This window comes from Carcharodon carcharias, chromosome 8, assembly GCF_017639515.1.
Source record: "Carcharodon carcharias isolate sCarCar2 chromosome 8, sCarCar2.pri, whole genome shotgun sequence".
Taxonomy (NCBI): domain Eukaryota; kingdom Metazoa; phylum Chordata; class Chondrichthyes; order Lamniformes; family Lamnidae; genus Carcharodon; species Carcharodon carcharias.
Window position 1 is genome coordinate 171,025,643 of NC_054474.1, and position 23,481 is coordinate 171,049,123.

Consider the following 23,481-nt stretch of genomic DNA (forward strand, 5'->3'; position numbering starts at 1 on the left):
GCTGCAGATCTCATCACAGCCCTGGCTCAAACATGGACAAAAGAGCTGAACTCTAGAGGTGAGGTGAGAGTGACTGCCCTTGACATCAAGGTAGCATTTGACCGAGTGTGGCATCAAGGAGCCCTAGCAAAACTGGAGTCAACGGGAATTGGGGAAAACTCTCCGCTGGTTGGAGTCATACCTAGCGCAAAGAAAGATGGTTGTGGTTGGGGGTCGATCATCTCAGTTCCAGGACATCACTGCAGGAGTTCCTCAGGGTAGTGTCCTAGACCCAGCCATCTTCAGCTGCTTCATCAATGACGTTTTTTCCATCATAAGGTCAGAAGTGGGGATGTTCGCTGATGATTGCACAATGTTCAGCACCATTTGTGACTCATCAGATACTGAAGTAGTCTATGTCCAAATGCAGCAAGACCTGGCCAATATCCAGACTTGGGCTGACAAGTGACAAGTAACATTCACACCACACAAGTGCCAGGCAATGACCATCTCCAACAAGAGAGAATCTAACTATTGCCCCTTGACATTTAATGGCATTACCATCGCTGAATCCCCCACTATCAACATTCTGGGGATTACCTTTGACGAGAAACTGGACTAGCCATAAAAATACTGTGGCTACAGGAGCAAGTCAGAGGCTAGGAATCCTGCAGCGAGTAACTCACTTCCTGTCTCCCCAAAACCTGTCTACCATCTACAAAGCACACTTCAGGAGTGTGATGGAATACTCTCCACTTGCCTGGATGAGTGCAGCTCCAACAACACTGAAGAAGCTTGACACCATCCAAGCCAAAGCAGCCCGCTTGATTGACATCCTGTCCACAAACATTCACTCCCTCCACCACTGCACAGAGGCAGCAGTGTGTGCCATCAACGAGATGCACTGCAGGAACTCACCAAGGCTCCTTAGACAGCATCTTCCAAACGTATGACTGCTACCATCTAGAAGGACAAAGGCAGCAGACACAATGGGAACAACACTACCTGGAAGTTACTCATCAAGCCACTCACCATCTTGACTTCATTGTCGCTGGCTCAAAGTCCTGGAACTCCCTCCCTAACTGCACTGTGGATGCACCTATACCACATGGATACAGCAGTTCAAGAAGGTAGCCCACCACCACCACCTCAAGGGCAATTAGGAAATGCTGGCCTAGCCAGTGATGCCCACATCCCACGAGTGAATAAAATAAAATGCTGATTTCTGCTTGTTTGTGACAAGTTTCATATTCCTAAGTAATGCTAATGAAATTGACAGGAAATTTAGGCATAAATTGACAGCCACAAAATGGAAGTACGAATGGTTTATTTTCAGGTGTAATTTCCTGATTACTCCCCACAGGAAATTCTACCCCATTGTGTCTGTGCACAGAGTAATAATAAAAGCCACAACTTTAAACACAGTCCATTTATAGGATGAGAACATTGTTTGGACCTGGAGTTCAGATATCTCTGTATTTTTCTGGAACAGAGATACTTCATATGCGACCTTCATTTATATGAAGGTAGAAAAATACATCAATCTAGCTTTTTAACCCTGTTTAGGTCATTGTTCTAAATTAATGATCATACATATGTTTGAAATTTTCACTGCAGTTGAGTTGAGTGGTGGCAATTTACTATCCACTGGATTATAGGAGTGAATTTGATGCCAAAAAAATGAGGAAATTATTACAAATCTTTGGCCATTTATGTAACTGAAAAGATAATAGCTTACATTATAGTCTGAAAACTGTGATCAGTAAAGCCTGCTGATGTAATTTAACACTAATTATACGCACCCTCACACACACATTTCACTTGGATATTTTTCAGTATAGAGATAAGAAGTATCTATATAACAGCGGCTTATAGAATAAAATAAAAGTCATTGAGGTTTCTCTGATGGCATATTAAATGAAAGAGCCCCCTAATGCAGCACTTCAGCATAATAATCCAGGATCAAACTGTCGTGTGAGCTTAATTTGTTGAGGAACTATGGTTGCACTCAGCACTAAGGAAGACAATATTCTGCCAGGGTTCTCATTTACATCCCACTGACTATTGCTGAAAAGGATACAAAATGACTTGGGCGAGAGCAGGATTAGTCTTCACTTTGGTTCATGGTTCAATAGCTTCACATGGATAGAACGCCCCGGCCAATCAGAGTTAATTTGTCAGCCGATCAGCACCCCTTCCTCGCACAGTACTAATTGTTGCTCCTTTTGAAATTTTACTTTCTTGGGTCTGTCCTGATGAGTGCAAGACGAAAAGCTTTGACAGCATGTCTCTTTTATCAGCAATAGTCAAGTTCTGCACTACCAAATGGCTACTTCACAGTACTTTCTACAGCAATTACATTGTGCGACTCAGGTAAGATCAGTGAGTTGTTTTTGTTACATTAGATTAACTACAATCTTCAGTTAAATATGGGGTAACAAACATCATAATAGAGAATGGACAAAGGAATCTCATGGGCTTAAAGTAAAACTTCGAAATTTAGAAATCCTTGAACAGTGTTAGTGAAATTTTATTTGTAAATCCAGTTCTATGTAGACAGGTAGTCATAGCTGGAAACAGCAGTAAATCAGTGTTCAAAGTAATAGCAAGAGGCATTTACAATGCTGAGAATGGGAGGGAATGATAGGGATTTAGTGATTGGGAGATAGTCCAACTTCACTTATTGCAGGTAGGGGCTGATTTTCTGCCTCCACCATCCACCAACTACCCCATCTCCCCGCTCCCCCCCCAACCCCCCGCCAGCCCCACCCACCTCCACAAACCCTTTGTGCTCAAGTACACAGCGTCTATCAAAAAATGCTGCCCTGGGCCATTAACTCAACTCTTGTGCCCCCAGTCAGGTCTGCCCCTTGGAAGAGCCTAGTTTTACCATTTGAAGGTGAAACTAGGAATGCAGCAACAGGATTTTGATGTGATGCCTGTACTGTGGGCCTGGCTGCCAGCTTTGGAGCCTTCTAGTTGGCATATCCACTCCAAAGCGCCAAGGTCTAGCTCTTCTGCATTTCTCACTATTGAATTCTTATATGTGCCAAATAGCATCCCCCAAGTGGAGTCTCCAAAACTCCCACGAAGTATCTACAACATTAGCATTGACAGAACTTCTAAAATTACACTCACTAAAGATCCACTAAATCATCCTCCATACAGATCCTCCATACGTACAAAAGCTTTCAGGCCTCTCCTACAGAGATAGTTGAAATGTAGACAGTGGGGCTGCCCTTTGTGTCATCACTGGGAGGGCCTCCTATTGGCCCTCCAGCCTTGGAAGCCTGCCTGTCACCTTTAATCGGATGGCTCCCTGGCCACTAATTAGTCATCCTTAAAAAAAAAATGTTCACCAGACACCCGGTTCCCAACTCCACAACAGAAATTTTGCCCAAAATATCATGGCTGCTAAAAGTCATGTTGAATGCAAAAAAGAGAGAACATGTATTTATGTAGTTATTTCATGGCCCCAGGACATCCAAAGTGCTTTATTATAGCCAATACGGTATTTTTGAAATGTAATCACTCGGAATGCTGGAAAAATGGCAGCCAATTTGCTCACAGCAATGTCCAACAAAGTAATGAAATAAATATCAGGACATCTGGATCAGGTATTGGTTGAAGGATCAGTGTTGGCCAGGACACCAGGATCTTTTATATCCATCTGAGAAGGCATTTGGGGCCTTGGTTTAATGTCTCACCTGAGAGACAACACATGTGACAATGGAGCACTCCGTCAGTACTGGAGTCTCTGGAGTGGACCCATGATCCTTTGACTTAAAGTGAAACAAGGTTGAAACCTATATTTTTAAAAAAATCTTTCATGGGATGTGGGCGTCGCTGGCTATGCCAGCATTTATCCCCTTGTTCAGAGGGCATTTCTGAGAGTCAACCACATTGCTGTGGGTCTGGAGTCACATGTCCAGGCAAGGACAGCAGATTTTCTTCCATAAAGGGCATTAGTGAACCAGCTGGGTTTTTACAACAATCGACAATGGTTTCGTGGTCATCGTGAGATTTTTAATTTTTATTGAATTCAAATTTCGAACCTGGGTCCCCAGAACATTATCCTGGGTCTCTGCAATACTGGTACAGTGACAATACCTCTATGACCCCACCTCCCCATGACCAATTCATCATTAACCCAGTTTCCTGGGTGGAGGGAGTAATGCTAGGAGGCTTACTGGAGAAGGATAACACATGGATGGCGAGAAAAATAGAAATATGGTAATTTCTCCATATAACTGCATTGAATTCCGAATAAGAAATAAGAAACTATTGTTCGTAGGTTTTAGTTTCTCTGTTATTAGGAAACATTAATGTACCAGTTGGTTGGAACATTCGAACCCTTTCCATTGTCGTTTATAAACTCTTGTTGCAAATTACTGTTATGGACTTGGTTCTTCCCCAACTGGTACAAATAATCCAGGTGTTGTTTTGATACATCCATTGGAAGTACAGCATCTGCCACTGTGACTAGTTCTGACTTTAGACCTTCTTGACTGATTCTAAAAATAATTGCAAAAGCACTGCTGCATTTACATACTGAGGAGCCAACAGTACTAATGGGGGTCTATCTTCAGGAGCCAAGATTCTGCTGTATGCAGGCTCAGTAAGCAAGAGGTATGTTGTCACAGCAAGCAGCCCACACAGTGCCCCAGCTGCTTATTAATCCATAATGTGATTCAAGTGCTTCTTGTCACTCTCACTCACTGTCACATACAGAGCCATATAATGGAATAATACCTCACTCTAATGAATCACCACTGGATAATTGTTGATATTATCTACTCTGTTTAGAGTGTTCATGCAAACTGCTTGCTCAGACGTATGACACCTCTCATCTTATGATTTTTTTTTGCATGGCAGCTGAAGTTTATGTAACTTACTGTTTTTAATAAGGTATTATTTGATAATTGCTTTGACCTTTCACCCCGGGATGTGTCTTTTGCTCATTAGCATGCACCGCAAGTGCCAGCCAAAGGGTGCTGCTGTCTTGCTGCTGACAGTCTCTGGCACCTCATGTCAGCCCTCAAAGACGGCCAGAGTCTCTGCTATCGCTTTGCAAATGATAAGTAGCACTGACAGAAAATTAGCTGTATGGTAATGAGCATGTTCTTTAACCCTTCAAGCATGCTGCATATAAAGAGCTCCTCTGCCCTTAGGCATTTAAAGCACACAGCTGGCTGACTCCAAAGCGTAAAATTAGCACAAGTTCGGTTTAAAGCGACAGAGCACCATTTTCTACCCGAGCTGGCTGAAATTTAACCCTTTCAATGCTTATTCCCCTAAGAACAAGAGGTTATTCATGTTTACCGTTTTAAGAATCGTGGGAGCAATTTTTGTGTTTTGTAGCTCAATGCAACATGACAACGTTTTTGAGTAATGATGGGATGTTTACAAATTTATAGGGAATTACTTTCCCAGATGTTGTACATGTCCCTTAAAAGCTGCAAAAGGGAATTCGGTACTCCATCTGCAAACCACCTTGTCATAATATTTAAGGTGTTTGAAAGTGTAATACACGTTTTTTTTTATTGCGGTAATGTGTGCATTAACGGCCTCAATTCAAAATCAGCTGACCAAGACAGTGATACTGTTAGATGGAGAATTTCTACTTTCGGATCTGGAGAGGTTGAAATCCAAAATGGGAATGATAATACCTGGCTGCAAGTGGGGGGTGTAAGCCTCAACTGGATTCCCAAAGAGGCCACATGTGAACCCCAGTCCTCTAACCCCAGTCCTCCAAGAGCCAGAGTGACTACTTCAGTATAAAATATCATGCGTGGATCAGCCTCAATACCAGGCTGTTCCCACAGAGGATTGGACATTAGCTCAACATAAGGGTTAACATGTATGCCAGTAACCCCAGATCACCATGATTTAGGCACAGATCCAACACTAGCCTGAGTGTGGACTATACCTGGTTCCTTTTCTGCCTTACCAACAAGGACTGCATTTCAAAGCTACTTCATAGGCCATGAAAGACACTGCATCAGTGCAAGTCTTTCATTTTTCTCTTTTCAAGATAATTGTGTTACAGAAATGTTTCGTTATTAAAAGTACTTCCACCAGCAGAGTAACATTTCCCTTTTGGGGGCAACATATAATGTAAAATGTTTGGTAATTTTTTTTTTATCATTGAGAGGGAGAAAAGTTACAAGAGCTATACATTATTATCACCACAATGACATATTGTGTAAGTGACGCGATGAGGGGACCACATTTGCCTGACTTTCTGACACACTCTTCACTTCCTCAACCGGGAGTCCCTGTCAGCCAGTTCAGCCGGGGGGAGGGGGAAACCTTTACTTGTCCTTTACCAGGTCACGGGTGCAGAAAGGACGGGGTCAAGACGGGCACTTGTCTATATTGGGAGCTTGGGGCTTCTCGGACCTCGCTCCATCCCAGTGTGAGGCTGGGGGCCGGTGCAGCCGGTGAGGCTTCAAGGTACACTGGCCTCCAGTTTTTTTTTAAAAAGAAAGAAACAATTTTAACGGTGAAGTAGACCAATGAATCATTTTTCCAGTGGAGACATACGGGCAGCATGGGTGCCTCAGGCGTGTCCATTTTGCTGCAAGTACCCAGCAACTTCAGGCAGACAAGATGTCCTTCTACTCAGCCACCATACTCTGGCAGGGTCAGCACTTCGGGGCTCTGATGGGCACAATTCCAGTGTAATTGCCTGGATCATGACCCCTACAAATCCAAGGCTAATGTGATTAAGTGTGATTTGTGTCACTTGGCTCGATGTTTGTAAATGAGTGGAAAAGAATTCAATAAGAATTTTTCAGGAAGACAATATTCTTTTTAATAAAACTGTAGAAGGCTTGAATAAATGTGAAAATGACTTGATATAGATGCTGTACTGCTCGAATCAAAATAATAGAATTTGAAATGCAACTATAATGCATTTTCTGTTTAAACATTACATGACAACATTTGAACTGTCGTTTATCAAAATTATTTGCTTGTGATGTATTGTTCATAAGCAGCCTCTTCATATTAGGACGATCTGATTTTGACAGGTTTTATACTCTCTGTCTGCACTAGGGCAAAGGGGAAAACGAAATACATGTTCCTTGGAACTCATTTATGCCTTATATTGCCTGGACAAAATAACATGGTAAGGAGTGACAATGTGCAGGAGATACATCTGTGGCGTGTGTAATTGTATTTCACTGAGGACATCTTCATGGTGACTGCTGTGACATGACACAGAATACATTCAAGAAATAAATTCATTTAGCACGGTAATACTTGTAAGTAATACGTGAGTCACAAAGCTGGTCTATGAGAATTTCAATGCCTGTGACAAGAAATGGCTTATATTAACACTGATTATTGGTCCATGTGCATGCTACACATCGTGCCAATCTGTGTAAGAGGTTGCATTTCTTTTAAGGAAGAGGTTTTTTTTTTATCAGGCTCAGATTGATTTATTTTATCGTCCCACTGAAAAGCTGCTGCTACACAATTGGTTCAGACTGAAGATGCTGGGTTTTGGGAATGATTTGTATCTGCAGAAGCTGCTAATAATGATCGAGGTTATAGTGACAAAGTGGTCATCACCTCCCAGGAACAGAACTGTACTCCCAGCTGTCCCTCTTGCCTCCCCTTGATACTGTGTGGTGTACCTGTGCTCTTCTCATGGTTTCATTGTCTCACAGGACACCACCAAGGTTTCTTTGATCACCTGAATGGCTGACACAAACAGAAACCATCACCACACTTACAGGTTTTTAGATCGAAACAAACTATTGAGAAATCCAATTAAGTTTATATTTGGCTAAGATGGAGTCCCCATAGGGACCATGTAAGCCCAGCACACTTGGATGGCTGGAAGAATCACAGAATTGTTACAGAGCAGAAAGATCCAAAGCTTGGCAATTCCTAAGTGTACATATGGATAAGGTTGGAGTTCCATTATCTCGAACCATCCAATTTATCATAATTTTAGACTTCTTAAAACTCAACTCTTTGACTAAATTTTAGTAATCTCTTTCAATATCTCTTCCTCTGGTTGGTGCCAATTTTTGTCTAATTATTCTTTGGTGAAGCACAAAGGGGCATTTTTCTATGTTATAGGTACTATATAAATGAAAATTGGTGTTGCTGGCTTCATATTGGGAATAGAGCCTCATAAAATGTACTCTTAGTTTCTGCATGAGATGATTGCTATTGTTTTCATTCTGTTTAGTTTATTGGAACAGTTGCATAAAGGGAACGTTTGGCTCTGACTAGAGCATTCCCATTAAATTCAAATTCACTAGACTAACATCTTTTATAAGGAGTATCAGCAATTACATTTGTCTGTTGCAGAGAATTAATTTAATGATTTTATGGCTTCCTGGGTTTTGTTTGGCACCTTGTAGGAAACAATAGTCTAGAGTTAAGGGACACATTGGGAGGAATCTTACCACCTTAATCCCTGGGGAAATGGCTGTACCATTTTTGGGACACGAACCCAATCTCTGGAGTAGTGAACCTTCTTGCTTGCTCTTTGTCAGGGTAAATGAATTAAAAGCCCACCTCTGGGCTGCTTGTCCGATTAAGCATGGTGGTCAGGATGGCCACAGCACCACCCCTCTTTCATTCCTTGCAGAAGAGAGCACACAACTTGGTGAGAGCCAGGGACGCAGAGTGGAGGGAGGAAGGTGGATGGGGCCTTCAGTGACAGGAATCTTGTCAGCTATTGACCATGCATGGTCACCAGGGTCATCACAAAGGAGGATGTCAACAGTGACCTGCCATGAGGTCCTGGACCTCCTGAGCCATTGGTGCTCAGAGCTCTCGAGAGAAGTGACCCTCTGCCTGTAGACCCTATGTTGGAGGTCTCATGTCTTTTCAGCTGGATGACTGGTGTCCATCCCATCTGCTCTGTGGAGGAGCACGGGTCGGAGGAGAAGCCGTCTGGTGCTGCTGATTGTGTTGCTCCTGCTGCTGGTCAAGCCCTTGACCCTCAGCAGAGGTGGGCGCTGAGAGTGAGACGTTTGACTACAAGGCAAATTGAGATCCACACTTTAAACAAAGAAGCATGAAATGCAAGATATAGCTGAAGGAAATATAAAATGAATTAGCTGATGTGGGGGGTGGTGGGGGGGCTAGCAACTCATGAGGGAGGGCTCAATAAACCTGTTTAAAAAGATGTTTGATAAAAGGAGTGATGGTTTGGGGGTAAGTAATGAAACACCATTCCTCTTATTTAATCTGCAGATTCCTAATCCTCCAAAAATGGATTAATGAACCCTCACAAAACTGTAGGTAAACAGACGCTTGTTAATTGCCACAGCCTTTGTTTAAAAAGCAGCCAAGAGAAGACATGCAAAATTGTATATCACTGGAGGATCATTGAAAGTTAGGTATTAATAACTGCTCACCCAGGTGTTAGTGAGGTTATAGAATCCCTTTTCAAACATTGTCCTTTTTATATATAATATAAAAACAGAAAATGCTGGAAATACTTAGCAGGTCAGGCAGCATCTCTGGAGAGAAACAGGGTTTCTGTTTCAGGTCAATGGCCATCAACCTAAGACATTAGCTTTGCCCAGATTCTTGCTCCCCGGAGAGGTGCGCAGAGATGGGAGAATTCCTGGTTCCACGAAACCCACCTCTAAAAATCTCCGCCCGAACTTCTGACTTTGGGTCCGGGGGTTGGGCTAGATTGGGAGTAGGGAAGGGCCATGTATGTTGTGGCTGTGACTCCAAGGTAGCAAGCTGCACCCCACAACCACTGACAGTCCTACTGGTTTCTTTCCTCTTAGTCACCCTGTTATGCCATGCCAGTATGCAGATGTGAGGACCTTGTCAAAGGTCAACAGTGTGTGTGCATCCTGATAGATGGTTGGCAAGAGGGCACTGTTCATCATTCATCCACCCACTGAGTCTTGGCAGCTAACTATATGATATCTGTACCAGATAGTGGTGGTAAGACAGCGCCATCTCCATGGCTGTATCTTGAGAATCCACTCCAGGCTTTCAGTGGTTCAGTGGAGAACACTTTGATTCAGCAGCAACAACGACAATTCTCCCGTAGGGAAAGGTCATGATGCGCCATCTGTTCCAGGGTCAGCTAACAGTTGGACAACATTTACAGCTTGAGCACTCACCTGACAAGGCAATGACCCAGAAAGTAGTGAATAGTTGGAGGCAGGCTTGGCAGGGGTTGGGCTACTAGGGCACAGATAAAAAGTGGGCCTTCTGAAAGCGCCATTTGAAAGGAAGGTTGTCAGTGGTGAACTCCCTGTGCCTTGGAGGAAACATCATTGCCTTGTCAGGAACTACATTCTTAGGCTACCGAAATCAGACCAGCTGATGATTTCAATGGCCAGCTGCCTCCATAAAAGACGCAAACATGAAACACGTCCATTCACACCCCTGCCAAAATGGGAAGGGTTGTGTTCGGGGGCAGGACTTATGATTTTTGGGCAATTCCACTGTCTTCGCCACGATGGAGAGGTTTTCCATCGTGTTTCTCTCTCCACAGATGCTGCCTGACCTGCTGAATATTTCCAGCATTTTCTGTTTTTATTTCAGATTTCCAGCATCTGCAGTAATTTGCTTTTGTATTAGTGTTGTCCTTTTTTAGTTCCTTGTATCATGAATTGATAATAGAATTGTTGTTAAAATAATAAAATGGGTATTAGAGCATTTTTGCAAAGTTAATTTCAAAAGTGCCATCTTAAGTGGAAACTAGACTTCCAGGCATTAGGGAACAAAATATGTATTTTAATAGCTGTCTGAGACTTGCACATAAATTTGCATCAATTAATGTTTTAACCACATTTTGTGGTTTAATAATCCACAAATGACTAATGCATGGGGCCCTTATAATGACTTTTACAATGAATGAGGATAAACTATGCAAGTAACATACCTGTCAGTCTGTACGTTTGTTGGTGGTGATACATCAGAGCACCTTTATCAAAATACACATAAACATAAATCTTGGTCCCAACACATATTGATATACCAATTAAATAATTTTTGATTGAAATGCTCTTCAAATGTTTTTCTTACACCTTCACGGTAAGGGTAGGGTGTCAAATCTTGCTTTCGTTTTCAAAAAAAGACTTCTACTGCATATGAATATCAATTTGAACTCAACTCCAGATACATAAACAAAATAGGGTCAAATTTGTTTGCGTGACTTGTCCCAGTGTCGTATTGGTGAAAAATTAAAACATGGAGGCATTAACGTTAACATAGCATAACTTAGTAAATCTATACAAATAGCACGTGGAATGAAGTTGGGGGAGTAAGATCTTCAGGCTAATAGAACACATTTTTTAATTTCACTGGAAATTGAATTTTAATCCTCGTTGTGATGTTATGAATTTTTGGAAGTTCATGGAGAGGGTGGGGGAGCTGCAGGTTGGTGGTATACGGAGTTAAGGAGTTCAAAGTAACTAAGTATAAAGTATACATTCTGAAAATAAGAATAACAAATGCAAATAAACCTTGAATGATTACTTCTCAAAGAAGTGAAGGAACAGAGAGATCCAGGAGTGCTAATAAACAAAAAGAAGTTCACTAACAGAAAGCAATAAGAAGGGCTTCAAGATTTTCCATTTTATTTCTAAATGTGATGAAGATAGAAATAAAGGTAATGATTCTGTGCATAACATTAGTAAAACCACAGTTATGTGCAGTTTTGGGCATCTCAAAGATATTGGAGTGTATAATGTAGATCTCCTAAGATGACGCCAGACATGAGAGGGATTTAATTATGATTCAAGATTTTTTAAAAAAAAGCTAGGACTGCATTTGCTCGAGTAGAGATGATCTAATCAAAGTGATAAAAAAATTAAATGGTTTGAGATGACAAATAATAAAAGATTATTTCCTCTGACTAGTAAATCAGCAACAGTGGAACATGGACTTCGGATTAATGTTAGAAACATATAGAGGAAGAGAATAGACTTTTTTCACACAAAAGCTTACTGGAATACAATGCAGTAACTAAGTATAAAGTATACATTCTGAAAATAAGAATAACAAACGCAAATAAACCTTGATTGATTACTTCTCAAAGAAGTGAAGGAACAGAGAGATCCAGGAGTGCAAATAAACGAAAGGAGGTTCACTAACACAAAGCAATAAAAAGGGCTTCAAGATTTTCCATTTTATTTCTAAATGTGATGAAGATAGTTGAATCAATCATGACATTTAAAGTGGAATTAGATAAACATTTGAAGAAAAAATTTAATAAAGGCATGGGGAAAATAGAAGAGAAATGAAACTGGAGTTAATGGCTCCAATGATGTAGTCAGCAATGGCATAGGCACAATGGGCTGAACTGATTCCATCTATGTACAAATTTCTACAATTCTATGATTTCTGTCCATGTTTATGGGAAGTGTCTAATCCTTTTTTAATGTTGCTTTATATCTGTTCAGTGTGCAGTGTTTGAAAACTAGTTAGATTTATGCCTCTGCTTCTGTTTACCATGCAGTTACTATGAAAATTGGACCTTTGGGTAATTACTGAATATAAGTTGTTTAACTTGGTTTTTATACAACCAGCTGCCTGACAATGGAATTGTTAAAGCCAGTAAATTAAAATAGCGACTCACTCTTTTTAAATTAGGATCATATTTCAAATGTCCAGGTAGGCTCTATATCTAAACAGTCAAGGTCAGGCTGAATATTACCTACATAACACCATATCCTGAATCTTGCTATCCTTCTCAGTATGCAAATAAACTGGAAGTGATGCTTTACACAACAAGAACCCATAAAAATGATCATATAATTCTTCATTTATTTTTGACAGCTAGTCTTACACTGTGTATCTGTAAGTATTACTAATTAGTTCTGCTCAGGTCTAAGGAGATAGTTTATTTTCTCATATCTACGTTTTAATAATCAAAACTAATTTTATACAAGATTAACTGCAACTCAATTACTCTAAAACGTAATAAGAACAGAAAATGCTGGAAATGCTCAGCAGGTCTGGCAGTGTCTGTGAGAGAGAGAAAAAAATCAGAGTTAATGTTTCAGCCTGACAATCTTTCACCAGTTCTGATGAGCTAGCGGCGCAATGAAATATTTTTTCACCCCCATATGGGAGTGAATACAGAGACAGGCAGGAGCACAAGATCCCAAGGCATCAGGCCCTGGGCTGTCTCACTGGAGGTAGCCTCCTGATGGCAGACTAAGGAGTCAGTGCTCCAGGCAGGAGTTGAGGCTCTTCCCACCTGCCTGGCCTCAGCCCTGGCTGCAGACTGCTCCATGGAGAGGTTTCAACCTCCACAAGGGCGTCCCGGCTGTTGAGCCCATTTAAAAGAAATATGTTTTAAGTTGTGAAGGGGTGTGGATGCACCCTCTCTCTTACCTAGACTGCAGAGTTCATCTCCTGCTGTGCTGGAAGACTTCCAACTGCTTGGTCCCCCCAGTTTCAAGACCCCATCTGCCACCCACTGGTCACTAATAGGCCAGTTCACGGAAAATCACTGTCATGTGATTGTTTCCCCACCACCCCCCACCCCCCCATCTGAGCCTGGGACCCAAGGCAAAGTCCTCCCCAGTTAACTCTGTTTCTCTCCCCACAGGTGCTGCCTGACCTGCTGAGTATGTGCAACAATTTTTTGTTTCTGTTTCAGGTTTCCAGTATTTGGAGCACATGGTTCTCTGAAATGCAGATGGATTTAGGCTGTCAAATAGGATCCGGATGCAAAGACAAAAATAAAGCAACGCTAATCTAGCTTTTCACTTGCACTGGTCGTCTTTGTGCGTTGAATGTTTGAAAGGTGGGTATCGTGGATGCGACAATATCTGTTACAGATTGGTGTGCAGTTCCTTGAAGTTTGGTGACCGGGCCATTTCCATACTTATTTTAAGTTACATTCTCACCTTCCTGAAGTGGGTAGATACTGCCTTCTCTAAAGAACATGGCCTCGAACATCTTCACTCCTCGGCTGGGATTTTCCAGCCCCACTCCCCACCCTGTGGTGGGTCCCCCCACAGCGGGGCCGGTAAGCCATTGGCGGGACCGCGAGATCCCACCGGCGAGAGGGGCTGGAAAATTCCGGCCTTCGAGTTTAAGTCCCTGATGCACTTTCAAAATAAAATTGTGCTCCGGCTGCGTGGGAGGGAATTTCCTGGGTTTGCTTGTTCAGATTCTCGCCGGTGCAGTCTTTGGCAATAGTCACATGGAATCTTCTGTGCAGCTTTTAAAAAGATTGTTCACTCTACACTCTTCATTCCAGGTGTAATAGGAACAGTTTTTGATTCTTTCTGTTCCCCCTCAAATAAATTTACTGCCTGTGTCTCAGCAATATTTTGATTTTACTCTTACAGAATGATGAACACTAGGACACCATCTAGGCCCAGAGAGTGGCAGGGACAGGCTACATAGAATCAGAGAAGCACAGGAGGTGGCCATTCAGCCCATGTGTCTGTGCTGGCCCTCTGAAGAAGCAATTCACCTAGTGCCACTCCCCTGCCTTTTTCCCATAGCCCTGCACATTTTTCCTATTCAGATACTGATCCAATTCCCTTTTGAAAGCCTCAGTTGACCCTACCTGAACTACAATCCTGGGCACTGCATTCCGGATCCTAACCACTCTCTGCATGAAAAAGTTTTTCCTCCTGTCGCCATTGCTCCTTTTGCTAATTACCTTAAATCCATGTCCTCTGATTCTCGATCCTTCCATCAATGGGCACAGTTTATCCCTATCCACTCTGTCCAGAACCCTCTTGATTTTGTACACCTCTATCACATCCAGATGCAAAACTCCAGTTGGGGCCAAACCAGTGTTTTTTTATAAGTTTCATATAACCTCCTTGCTTTTGTGCTCTATGCCCCTATTGATAAAGCCCAGAATGGTATATGCTTTGTTAACCACTCTTTCAACCTTGTGCTGCCACCTTCAATGATTTCTGCACATATCCAACTTGGTCCCTCTGGTCCTGCAGCCCCTTTTAGAACTTTACTCTTTATTTTGTATTGTCTCTCCATGTCCTTCCTACCAAAATGAATCACTTCACACTCCTCTGCATTAAATTTCATCTGCCAGTTTCCACCCATTCTACCAACCATGTCTATGTTCTTTTGAAGTTCTATACTATCTTCTCATGGTCCAAAATACATCCATGTTTTGTATCATCTGCAAGGTTTGAAATTGTGCACTGTACATCAAGGTCTAGGTCGTTAATATATATCAGAAAGAGCGGGGATCCTAGCACCGATCCTTAGGGAACTCCATTATTAATCTTCCTCCAGTCCAACAAGCAACCGTTCATCACGACTCTTTGTTTCCTGTCACTCAGCCAATTTTGTATTCATGCTGCGACTGTTCCTTTTATTCCATGAGATGATCACACAGGTTCACCAATGCAGATCTCCGAGTTGATTGCAGGCAGCAGGCACTGACACCTGGGTGTGGCAGCCACTGAACTTGCCAGGAATGCAACCTGTGCCAGCTGGAGTGACTGCCATCTCCCTCAGCCCTAGGACTGCAGGACAGCTCTGCAAAGAGTTCATTGACCTCACGAAGTCTGAGACAATGATATACAAGGTATTCTCTCCTTTTCTTCCTTGTCCATTTCATCGCCATCTTAAATAAACACTTCTATGCCTAACCATTCACTGTGCACTCTGGCTCTGTGTACTGCATTATAACTGCACAATTCCTCCTAATACTAAATACTTGCATGCACAGACCAAAAACCCCATCCTTAAATTTAGTAGCCTCAGATCACCTCAGTTTTCCCACACCTCTTGGCACATACTCAAGTATTGCCCTTATATACTCACACAGTGGGAGATGGTGAGCTCACTGGCATCTTACAGCGCCATGTTAGTAACTGAACGCTTACACTGCTATCCTCCACTGGCCATACACTTTAGACATCTTTGTTTAGCACCATACAGAATCTTCCATCTTTTCACTTTGGTTCTCTAATCCCAACTTGGGTAATGCTCACCCAGTCTTACCTTTTGTCCCCTTCTCCTAAAAACCCCCACAGGACTAGGAGGATAAAGATGATAAGTTACGAGAGAGGAGGAGCAGCTGGGCTGTTTCTCCCTCAGGACTTGCGTTGATGAGCACGAGCAGGATGTCAACCAGATCGCCCTCAATTTCCAGCTGCTCCAATTCTCCCACACCCACCAACTCACCACCTGCCTCACTTGCTTCCTCGCTCATGGGTACAAGCTCAGGTACTGTTTCCAAGTGGGGATGGGGAGGATGTGGTGCCATGTAATTCACAGCACACGAGGGAATCAGAAGATTGGAAAGGATGAGGATGTGTCAGCTTCTCAGCAGAGGCTGAGAGAAAGGCTGCCAAGGCCTTTGGGGGTCACAGAACCCAAAGCTCATGTACTTGTCTGAAGAGAAGGATGTTTGAGGAATGGAATATGTATAAGGAGGCACTAAGGTCAATCTCTGAGGATGTGCGGCATTTGGCATTGATAGCTTTCATGACTATTTCCTGTGGTAGTTGTACACACCACAGCCAGATAAAGGAAATTTTGGAAACTTTATTGTTAAATCGCTCATTAGCTATTCAAGAAGCATTTAATGTTCATTACTGCAAGTGGATTGTGGTTAGTTGATATTTGAGTAATACCTCTAACTAAATCTTTCTATCAGAAACGGTACATTTCAATATTATGTTTTTCACTAAATGTTCAAAAATACCTTCCAAGATAGCATGCAGGCTCACAAACTCTATGTAGTACGCAGGCCCTCAAACTCTATGTAGTACGCAGGCCCACAAACCCTATGTAGTACGCAGGCCCTCAAACTCTATGTGGTACCCAGGCCCTCAAACTCTATGTAGTACGCAGGCCCCCAAACTCTATGAAGTACGCAGGTCCACAAACCCTATGCAGAACGCAGGCCCACAAAACCCTATGTAAACACAGGCCCACAAACCCTAAGTAGTGCGCAGGCCCTCAAACCCTATGTGGTACGCAATGAGGGATTAGTATTGTTCATTCAACAATTCATCTCAGAAATATTTTTACACTTTAGGAGCTATCACCACTGAAAGCTGGTACAGGTTTCTGCTTTTTTTCTTAATGTTATGATCTCGGTAGAGATCAGTAATGTTTTTAGCTTTTTTTTATAATCTGAAAATCCAGGTATTTACTAAAAGAATGAAGCCACAAGGTTTAAGCAAAATAATTTTATGACACAAAATCAAAAAACTATAATAACTTCAATCTATCTTAAATAGTCAGTTTCATTAAAGATAAAAACACAATGAACACAATTATTTATACTCTATATCAAAAGTCTTAACTGGACTTTCCTTCTACACCCATTAAAGTGACTTCCCAAAACCCTCAAGCCGGATACTTATCAAAATTTGGAAAATTAATCGCTTGGTCTGGGTACGGTCTCAACAATTTGTATACGACCTGAGATTTCTTGGGCCTTCCATTTACTTCCAGCAAGATTGTACCTTCAGTTCTCCTCCAATGATCCTGAAGTAGCAAACTCCCCATTCAACATTGGTGGCATTGGCATCTTAAGCATAACCATGTCAGGTCAGAATTCTCCTGATTCTAATATTCTTTAACTATGGAATTTTTATCTCAAACTCACTATCACTCTCTCTCCTCAGCTTGGCTACACCTGAAATTCAACTCACTTTTAGTGGACCCCTTCGGTTAACAAGAGTTTTAACTCTTTTAACCAACAGCCAGAATTTCAGCTGAATTCTACTGAATGAGATAGTTCTTATACTCCAGTTTGTTTTAAATAAAACTAAACTGCTTGAACAGGGAACCACCACTAGGAACGTACTCATCCCTATAACTGTTAACCTTTTTGTTATTGTTCAACTCCCAGCCAAACTGGTCACATGATCATTTACTGGAAACCAGCTATTTATTTACCAGAAGTCAGCTCCTAGTTCTTAAAGGGACCACCATCCAACATAAATCATAGGCTGGGATTTTCCGGCCCCTCCATGGTGGGCCACGCCATGGGGGAGGTGGCTGGCCAGCCAAAGGCCCATGAGTTTTGGCAGGACTGGGAGATCCCAGCAGTGGCTGGAGCTGGAAAATCCCAGCCATAGTTTCTTCCTCAAAAGTGCATGGGCTATCACATTAAAAGTCATGGCAGGAATTAACTTGTGAATTGTAACGTGAGTAAATGTCTCCCTGTATTAGGTGATAATAAATCTCAGTGTTACTCTTGACTACCAGGAGCAACGGTTGTTGATACTTGCCAAGTGCCTCATGGCCATTTAGAATGGCAGTGTTGATTTCACACTCAGAGTATGGTGTCAAAAAGAATGATGACAGCAATATGACAGCATTTGCGTGCTAAAGTAATGGTGGGTTGTCTCAAATAAGGCAAAATATTGAGAAAGTGAAGGTTCAAGTGTGGGGGGAGGGGAGAAGGGAGAATCAATTATGGAGAACAATTATTCAATGTATTCGCAACTGAGGAACCACAATGTATCACTGGAGACCTTAGCTTTCTGTATTTGTTAGAATTATTGATGCATCAACAATAATATTAATACCATGTGGACCAAAGAATGTGTAAATATTCATGCTTCTGATTATGAACTAGAATTACTCTATACAAGCCGCCTGTTATGGCAAGGGGTGAATGAGAGAGAATGCTATCATTTGGTTTTTCTCTGCATGTTTTGACTACTATCTCAGTGTTTTAGTAGTCAAAACATTCAAAAAGTTTACAAATGCATCCCCTCACACATCTGCAAAAATAGATTATTATCTTTTTAAAGATAATCTTACGAAACAAAATTACATGTACAAAACCCAGCTAATTCTTTCAGTAAAAGGATTAAGTAATTATTGAGCGAAAGACCAAATGAGCTAAATCCTGTAACATCGACAGCTTTATATTTTTTTAATCCTAAGGGATCCACAGGGACATCAGCTGCTTCAGAAACACATCTGATGATTGGGTGACCTTATGGTGACTGACTGAAGGGAAATCTTGGCTAGATTGACTGTTGTATGTCACAGAATAATCGCTGGTAACATACCCTCGCTCCTGTGGTGTGGAGAAGGAAAGGGTCAATGTTTATGTAATTTTGAATGTGTTTCAGCTCAGTCAATAAAATGCGCTTCAGAAGGTGCTATTTTTCAGTAGTTTAAATGCCGTTATGTTTGATCACTATAGGAACAACAGACGGGCACGATCTAAGGCTACAGCACCAGTAGACATGCCGTGCGCAATTTGTATCCAAACACAGCTGAGGCACTTTATAGTGATACTCTTTGAGGAATTACTTAATCAAACACATTTAGAAATTAATATCAGCAAAAATTATCATATTTTGGCATCCTGTTTGTTTGACATAGCAACAACAACTTCATTGGAACATCACATAATAAAACATAGTGGTGTGGAGACAGCAGTTTATTTTGAGCTGGTAAAGATACAAATAATAATGTGAATCCTTTCTGTTCACTGAGAGGCAGCACCCAAGTTTCAGCAGACTTTAAGTCCCCTTCTATGATCACCTATCTGCTTCCCCCTCTGCCACAATTCGTCTTAGCTCATAGACTTTATTACCGAGCATTGCTTGAGCAAAGGAACTAAGCCAGAGGGCCAGTTCTTGAAGGTTCGTTCAGCGAATACGCTCAAAGTACCGAGAGAGGGTGTCTCCACAAATTAGAGGATCACAATTTGTCCTTTGATTTGCTGCCGTTATGTTTTATTTTGTACCCTTAAAGATCTCCCTGTGCCTCTCGGGAAAGGTGAAGGTAGCAGCTCTCTGTCAAATTCCCTACAAAAAGCACTCCTGACCCAACAGCTGAGTAGGGGACTGGGTGACCTGCTGTCTACCACATTGTGAGGAAGTATCCTACATGCTGGAGAGACCTCCAGCAGTCAGAACCTAAACTATGCAGGGTGGGGAGACCCGGCTGAAAGCCAGAATCTATGGGTGGAAATATGACTTGGGCGGTAATACAAAAAGAAGGAAAAAATATTGGATCAGATTGGCCATGTGTTATACTCCCCTTCCCATATTCAGTTTTATGGACTGATTGAGATCTGAATAATGGGTATCGTGTTGAACAGGAGACAAACCTGATATCACTTGCTTTGCCCTCATGGTGAATTTCTACACATATGAACCTAGGACCTTGTCGACCATGTTCGGCTTCCCAAAGGTTTAAATATTGTAAACCTTTGGAGAAACATCGCTACTATAATCTTTAAGGCATTAAACCAATGATAATTACCTATTTACTCAGCAGTGATGAAGTCCAAATGTCTAAAATTTTATTGCTATTTAGAAGCCAAAATGACAATGTCATTGTGCAGAAACTTAACTTGTGCCTATAGATTTATTGCAAATTGCAAGCCCTGTTGATGTGGTTCCTGACTGGTTCAACCCTAACTGATATGGTCCATGGCTGGTTCAAACCTCATTGATGTGGTCCATGACTGGTCTAAGCCCCATTGATGGGGTCTATGACGGTCCAAACCCCAATGATGTGGTCCATGACTGGTCCAAACCCCATTGATGTGGTCCATGACTGGTCCAAACCCCATTGATGTGGTCCATGACTGGTCCAAACACCATTGATGTGGTCCCTGACTGGTCCAAACCCCACTGATATGGCCCATGACCGGTCCAAACCCCACTGATATGGTCCATGACTGGTCCAAACCCCATTGCTGTGGTCCAAGACTGGTCTAACCCCATTGATGTGGTCCAGGACTGGTCTAACCCCATTGGTGTGGTCCATGATTGGTCTAACCCCATTGATATGGTCCATGACTGGTCCAAACCCCATTGATGTGGTCCATGACTGGTCCAAACACCATTGATGTGGTCCCTGACTGGTCCAAACCCCACTGATATGGTCCATGACCGGTCCAAACCCCACTGATATGGTCCATGACTGGTCCAAACCCCATTGATGTGGTCCATGACTGGTCTAACCCCATTGATGTGGTCCATGACTGGTCTAACCCCATTGGTGTGGTCCATGATTGGTCTAACCCCATTGATGTGGTCCATGACTGGTCCAAACCCCATTGATGTGGTCCCTGACTGGTTCAAACCCCACTGATATGGTCCATGGCTGGTTCAAACCTCATTGATGTGGTCCATGACTGGTCTAAGCCCCATTAATGTGGTCCATGATTGGTCTAACCCCATTGATGTGGTCCCTGACTGGTCCAAACCACACTGATGTGGTCCATGATTGGTCTAACCCCATTGATGTGGTCCCTGACTGGTCCAAACCCCATTGATGTGGTCCATGATTGGTCTAACCCCATTGATGTGGTCCCTGACTGGTCCAAACCACATTGATGCGGTCCCTGACTGGGACAAACCACATTGATGTGGTCCCTGACTGGTCCAAACCCCATTGATATGGTCCATGACTGGTCCAAACCCCATTGATGTGGTCCATGATTGGTCTAACCCCATTGATGTAGTCCCTGACTGGTCCAAACCACATTGATGTGGTCCCTGACTGGTCCAAACCACATTGATGTGGTCCCTGACTGGTCCAAACCCCATTGATATGGTCCATGACTGGTCCAAACCCCATTGATATGTTCCCTGACTGGTCCAAACCCCATTAATGTGGTCCATGACTGGTCCAGACCCCATTGATGTGGTCTCTGACTGGTCCAAACCCCATTGATGTGGTCCATGACTGGTCCAGACCCCATTGATGTGGTCTCTGACTGGTCCAAACGCCATTGATGTGGTCCCTGACTGGTCCAAACCCCACTGATATGCTCCATGACTGGTCCAAACCCCACTGGTGTGGTCCATGATTGGTCTAACCCCATTGATATGGTCCAAGACTGGTCTAACCCCATTGATATGGTCCATGATTGGTCTAACCCCATTGATGTGGTCCATGACTGGTCTAACCCCATTGATATGGTCCATGACTGGTCTAACCCCATTGATATGGTCCATGACTGGTCTAACCCCATTGATGTGGTCCATGACTGCTGAATGAGTTGTGTACACAGCACTTTCAATTTAGTTTGGATGCACCTAATAAGTTTATTGAAAATGATTCACGGTTTAAAAAGAGCAAAACGTCAGATAGAAATGTAAATAATTTACATTGGAAGCTGACTATACCATAGATTTGCAATGTTTAGTCTGACCAGCAGCTTACTAACCCTTGAAAGGTCTTTTAAAACAGCTCAGTAAGACACAAGTTCAGTAAAAACCCTCACGAATTAGATCACCTCCAGCATAACTATGTCACCAAAACAGGATGAGGTTTACCCAAAATGTTTCAAAATGTAACACATGAACTGCATGTGCACATGAAGTTTTATTTTTACAGTATTCAGGTGTGCTATCTTTTATGGAAGCACACCTCTGTGCAGGTAACATACTCCATGCTTAAATACGCATTATAAGGCTGGATCTGGCAGCCTTACAAGTGATCATCATGGTTCACGTAAAGCACGATTATTAAGGTGGTTTACAGGATTTAAATTCTGTTTACTATTTCTTTAGCTTTCTGTGAAACCAGAACAGCAGGAGAAAACAATCATAAACCATCAGTTGAGGTATTCTGTTGCACGGTAACTCACACCAGCATGTCTAGAATGGGATGTGATTGAGGTTAATTCTATGCCTGATCAAATATCAGATTTGTTAGATTATAATATATTAATAAAACTCAAAACCAATTTTTAAGCAAACTTGGGCTTGTGAAGTATTGATCATGAAAAATAAGTGAATTTATAAGCTCTGACAAAGATTAAACTTATCCAGATCTGATTATTAATTCAAAGATGTGAAGTCCTATGTGGGATGTTTTGAATAATTGACTACAAAATAAATTGCTGGAACTAATTTATCTTTGTTGCTTGTGTCCGGTTCATAAAGGAACACTGGTTCCTAATGCCACTGTTGCTACGATAGAAATAATCCACCATGGAATTTAATGTGCATGAAATGTCAAACATCAAATGTAAGATACGGTTGTTTGTAACTGTTGACAGGCTGGACCACAGTGTAGTGGCTGCTACATTGTCTGGTTAGTGCTCAAACTGTAGGTTCCTCACGGGGTGAGCTCCTGATCTCATTTGGAAGCATCTGGAGACAACCGGCATGGAGGCAAATTCCATAACCAATGGAGAAAGAAGAAATCAAAGAGGGTGGACTCACATTATTCACATGTATGAATTACACAGCAAAATGATTAGGCGCTAGGTACTGTACACTACCTGTTGGCTTAAAGTTGGCGATGTGATATGGAGCATTGAGCCAAATGAAACATGAGAAGGAACACACACTACACAAAGGTGTCAACAGTTCCTAATTATTGTGATTGGATATCATTCAATGTTACCTGTACATTTGGTTTTGATGTGCTTTTTGAGGTGCAATTACTTCATGCTAGAAAACATAACTAGAAATTGTAATAGATTTAAAAGTTGGGAGTGTTAAAGGAACATATTGTCCAGTTTCAGTGTACAATGCTGCAATACAACGCAGGGCAGAATTTCTCACTTGGCGGGTGGGTGAGTGTCTGACCCACTCGAGCAGGAAATGATGC

General features: G+C 42.2%; 1 protein-coding gene and 1 long non-coding RNA gene across 9 annotated transcripts in view; one reads left to right on the forward strand and one right to left on the reverse strand.

Annotated features, from left to right (window-relative positions):
• Nucleotides 1-23,481, reverse strand: part of LOC121280870 (serine/threonine-protein kinase Nek6-like) — a 360,301-nt gene that overhangs the window by 27,026 nt on the left and 309,794 nt on the right. The window lies entirely within an intron of this gene.
• Nucleotides 7,037-15,446, forward strand: LOC121280871. The gene is made up of 4 exons (XR_005943737.1): nt 7,037-7,111; nt 9,202-9,249; nt 13,589-13,735; nt 15,302-15,446. It is a non-coding gene; the product is annotated as an uncharacterized LOC121280871 (long non-coding RNA).